The sequence below is a fragment of the Gossypium hirsutum genome, chromosome A04 (assembly GCF_007990345.1).
Source record: "Gossypium hirsutum isolate 1008001.06 chromosome A04, Gossypium_hirsutum_v2.1, whole genome shotgun sequence".
Classification (NCBI taxonomy): Eukaryota; Viridiplantae; Streptophyta; class Magnoliopsida; order Malvales; family Malvaceae; genus Gossypium; species Gossypium hirsutum.
The window spans coordinates 10,908,696-10,914,422 of NC_053427.1; positions in this window are offsets into that span (position 1 = coordinate 10,908,696).

Below are 5,727 nucleotides of genomic sequence, written 5' to 3' on the forward strand. Positions count from 1 at the left end.
TTACCTCTCTGAGTCTAGTTTCTATAGAAACAACGGCATCAGTATTGAAACTCTGTGCAGGGGGATATCCAAGTCGTAATGCACAAAGGTCAGTGTAGTCGACCCCTGCAACATGGGAGACTTTGACTAATAAACTGTACTAATTGGCCCGACCAAAATTCTAGAAAAAAATACATAGATGGGCACATGAGTCTAGTTTTGGGAAAAATTACGAAACTGATTTTTGAGTTACGAAACTCAAGATATGATTTTAAAACGACTAGTACACAGATGGGCAGTGTCTGGAAAATAAATTTATAAGGGGTTAAAGTCAGTTAACACCTCGTGTTCGACTCCGGTGTCGGTTTCGGGTTCGGGGTGTTACATTTCATTGGTATCAGAGCTATGGTTTAGTCGGTTCTAGGACTACCATAGCACGTATGAGTCTAGCTATACATGCCGAATGTTAATGTTTAACTGTGTGATGACTTCTGACGGTTAAAATTTATGTTTTGATTAGTAAATGGATCCGGTGTAGAGAGAACCTTGGCGGATGACATTGAAAGTGTAGCGGCTGCTCCTGCACAAGGGACGCCGCCTGTTGAACCTCAGTCATCTGCGAATAATCAAGGTGAGGGGCTAAACAAGCCTTCTTTACCATGGTGAATGAGTGGGTCGCGCAATATGCCCGAACCAACCCGGCTGTCCAACAATTCCCAAATTTGAATAATCCACCCTAAGAGCCTGTAATGCCATCAGTCGCTGATCCTGTGAGGCTGAGTAAGCCACCTGTAGACTTGATTAGGAAGCGTGGGGCCGAGGAGTTCAAGGCCATAGTAACTGATGATGCCGAAAGGGCCGAGTTCTGGCTTGATAACACCATTCGGGTGTTCGATGAATTGTCATGCACACCCGATGAATGTCTAAAGTGTGCTATATCCTTGTTGCGGGACTCAGCCTACTATTGGTGGAGGACCCTGATTTCCATAGTCCCAAACGAACGAGTAACTTGGGACTTCTTTCAGACGGAATTTCGAAAGAAATATATTAGTCAACGGTTCATTGATCAAAAGCGTAAGGAATTCTTGGAACTTAAGCAAGGCCGTATGACAGTATCTGAATACGAACATGAATTCGTAAGACTCAGTAGGTATGCCCGGGAGTGTGTAGCTGATGAGGTTGCTATGTGCAAAAGATTCGAAGAAGGATTGAATGAAGATTTAAAGCTACTAATGGGTATTTTGGAAATAAAAGAATTCGTAACACTAGTCGAACGAGCCTGCAAGGCGGAAGAACTTGGAAAGGAGAAGAAGAAGGTTGAATTTGAGGCTAGAGACTATCGTAAAAGATCGACGGGTAAAGCTCCGTTCTCAGCTGTAAAGAAGTTCAGGGAGGACATTAATAAGTAGAGGGCGACTGCGGGAATTTCCATCAGGGCAAGACCATCGATGGGCTCCCGAGCTACTTCGGTAGCTAGTGTGGGCAATAATCGTCACGAGAAACCTGAATGTCCCCAATGTGGAAGACGACACCTAGGTGAATGTTGGGGCAAGTCTACTAGCAGGGCCTGTTACGGATGCGGTTCGAGGGACCACTTTATTAGAGATTGCACGGAGCTGGATGAGAAGAATAAGATTCAAGGTGCAAGACCTAGTGGAGTGACATCTAGAGGTAGACCACCGAGAATTTTAGGAGGCAGGGGTGGTAGTCAGAGGGGGGGCCTCTGATACGGCCGATCGAGCCGAGAACCGTACTCCTGCTAGAGCATATGCCATTCGCGCACGAGAGGAGGTATCCTCCCCCGACGTCATCACTGGTACCTTCACTCTCTTTGATACTAATGTGATTGCATTGATTGACCCTGGCTCTACTCATTCATATGTATGTGAAACCATAGCATCCAGTAAGACTCTACCTGTTGAGTCTACTGAGTTCGTAATTCGAGTGTCAAACCCTTTGGGTCAATGCGTACTAGTTGATAAAGTGTGTAAGAGATGCCCTCTAAAAATCCGAGAATCCTGTCTTCCGGCCGATTTGATGCTTTTGCCGTTTGACGAATTTGACGTTATTCTTGGTTTGGATTGGTTGACCGCGCATGATGCGGTTGTGAATTGCAAAAGCAAGACTATTGATTTGAGGTGCGCAAATAACGAGATAATTCGAATTGAGTCTACGGACTTAAGGGGATTGCCAGCTGTAATATCGGCAATGTTGGCCCAGAAATATGTAAGAAAAGGGTGCGAAGCATACCTTGCGTATGTACTTGATGACAAAGAGTTAGAAAAGAAACCCGAATTTGTGCCGGTGGTTTGTGAATACCCGGATGTTTTTCCTGAAGAGTTACCGGGTTTGCCACCTGTTCGGGAGGTAGAGTTTGGTATTGAGCTTGTACCTGGAACTATGCCAATTTCGATCGCTCCGTATCGTATGGCACTAACCGAGTTAAAAGAGTTGAAAGCTCAGTTACAAGAATTGACGGATAGAGGTTTCGCTCGACCGAGTTTCTCACCTTTGGGTGCACCAGTATTGTTCGTGAAAAAGAAGGACGGAACCATGAGGTTGTGCATTGACTATCGACAACTGAATAAAGTGACGATAAAGAATAAGTATCCGTTACCGCGTATTGATGATCTGTTCGATCAATTAAAGGGAGCATCGGTGTTTTCAAAGATAGATTTGAGATCGGGTTATTATCAGTTGCGGATTCGAGATTCGGACGTACCCAAAACTGCTTTCAGAACGAGGTACGGTCACTACGAGTTCTTAGTGATGCCGTTTGGGCTCACTAATGCCCCTGCGGTGTTTATGGATTTGATGAATCGGATCTTCAGGCCGTATTTGGATCGGTTCGTAGTTGTGTTTATTGATGACATCTTGGTCTATTCAAGAGATGAGACCGAACATGCTGAGCATCTGAGGCTAGTGTTGCAAATTTTGCGGGATAAGCAGTTATATGCTAAGTTCAGTAAGTGTGAGTTCTGGTTAAGAGAGGTTAGCTTCTTGGGTCATGTGGTATCCGCATCGGGTATTCGAGTTGACCCGAGCAAAATTTCAGCCATACTTAACTGGAAGCCTCCGAGAAATGTTACCGAAGTCCGGAGCTTTCTAGGGCTCGCCGGTTATTACCGACGATTTGTCAAAGGTTTCTCGATGATAGCCACACCAATGACGAAGCTACTTCAAAAGGACGTTAAGTTCGAATGGACGGAGAAATGTCAGAAAAGCTTCGATCAACTGAAAACTCATTTGACTGAAGCTCCAATTTTGGTGCAACCCGAATCGAGTAAAGAGTTTGTCATTTATAGTGACGCATCCTTACTTGGGTTGGGTTGCGTATTGATGCAAGAAGGTCGAGTTGTGGCCTATGCGTCGAGACAATTGAAGCCACACGAGAGAAATTATCCGACCCATGATCTCGAACTAGCCGCCATTGTGTTTGCATTGAAAATATGGCGACAGCATTTGTTTGGTGAGAAGTGCCATGTGTTTTCGGATCACAAAAGTCTCAAATATTTGATGACTCAACGAGACTTGAATCTGCGACAAAGACGTTGGCTTGAGTTGTTGAAAGATTACGAGCTTGTCATTGATTACCACCCGGGAAAGGCTAATGTGGTTGCGGACGCCTTAAGCCGGAAATCACTGTTTGCTTTGCGAGCGATGAATGTACACTTGTCTGTTCTACCTGACAATGTGTTAGTAGCTGAATTAAAAGCCAAACCATTATTGACTCATCAAATTCGTGAAGCTCAGAAAGTCGATGATGAATTGGTTGCAAAACGAGCTGAGTGTGTTCCGAACAAGGAATCGGAGTTTCAGATTGATGATGATGGTTGTTTGAGGTTTAGAAGTCGTTTGTGTGTTCCAAGGAATTCGGAACTCATTCCGATGATTCTGAACGAAGCCCATTGTAGCCGAATGTCAATTCACCCGGGGAGCACGAAAATGTACAACGACTTGAAACGTCGGTTTTGGTGGCATGGTATGAAACGAGACATCTCCGACTTTGTTTCGAGATGTTTAATATGTCAACAGGTGAAAGCGGAACATCAAATGCCTTCAGGGTTACTTCAGCCGATCATGATACCCGAGTGGAAATGGGACCGAGTCACAATGGACTTTGTGTCCGAACTGCCATTGTCCGCAAGTAAGAAGGATGCGATTTGGGTTGTTGTTGATAGGCTGACTAAGTCGGCTCACTTTATCCCCGTGCGTACGGATCTTTCATTGGATAAACTAGCCGAATTGTATGTCTCTCAGATTGTGAGATTACATGGAGTACCTATTTCTATCGTGTCGGATAGAGATCCGAGATTCACCTCACGATTTTGGAAGAAATTGCAAGAAGCTTTGGGTACCAAGCTGCATTTTAGCACCGCTTTTCACCCCCAAACCGATGGTCAATCCGAGCGGATAATTCAGATACTTGAAGATATGTTGAGATGTTGCATCCTCGAGTTCAGTAGTTCATGGGAACGGTATTTACCTTTGATTGAATTCGCTTACAACAATAGTTTTCAATCAAGTATTAAGATGGCACCTTATGAGGCTTTGTACGGTCGTAAATGCCGTACGCCATTGTTTTGGACCGAGCTTGGTGAAAGTAAAATTTTCGGAGTTGATTTGATTAAAGATGCCGAACAAAAAGTAAAGGTAATCCGCGAAAGTCTGAAGGTAGCCACAGATCGTCAAAAATCGTATGCGGATTTAAAACGAAAGGACATTGAATATCAAGTGGGAGATAAAGTGTTTCTTAAAGTGTCACCTTGGAAGAAGGTACTCAGATTTGGCCGTAAAGGCAAGTTGAGCCCGAGATTCATCGGGTCGTACGAAATTTCCGAACGAGTGGGGCCGGTTGCATATAGATTGATTTTGCCCCCTGAACTTGAAAGGATGCACGATGTCTTCCATGTTTCAATGCTTCGACGTTTAGATCCGATCCGTCACATGTGATTAATCCCTCAGAAGTTGAAATTCAATCTGACTTGAGCTATGAAGAAGAACCGATTCGTATCCTAGCTCGTGAAGTGAAAGAGTTGCGAAATAAAAGGGTTCCGTTGGTTAAGGTGTTGTGGCTCAAACACGGGATCGAGGAAGCAACCTGGGAACCCGAGAGCTCGATGAAAGAACGATATCCAAACCTATTTAACGGTAAGATTTTCGAGGACGAAAATTTCTTAAGTGAGGGAGAGTTGTGACAGCCCAAAATTGACCCTAGTCGGGAAGTGGTTTCGGGACCGCTAAACCGAGTCACCGAAAGGTTCGAATGTGATGTTTATTGTCTAGAATATGTAATCATGAATGTGTGAAAATTTCAAGCTTCGATTTAGTCGTTTGCATGTGAATTTAGTCAATAGGACTTATATGAGAAAATTTTAAAATGTGATAGGTCAATGCATGAGGACCTATTAGTGCATGTGAAAGAAAAAGGGGACTTGCATGTCAAATTCCCCCTCCCTAATATGTAGTGGCCGGTCATGCTATGGGTGGAAACATGTCTCCAACATGTTATGCTAGTGATGTATGTTAAGAAAAATAAAATAATGAGCATGGTGATTAAATAATGAAAGGAAGGGTGATGAAAAAAAAAATAACATGGTCTCATCCATACCCCCTTGTTGCCGTGAATTGAAGAAAGAAAACAAAAAAAAAGTGTTCATTCTTGAACATCCTTGGCCGAATAGAGGAAAGAAAGGAAGGGGAAAAGCTTGAGAAAATCGGCTATGGTGGTTTGCTAGACTAAGGTAT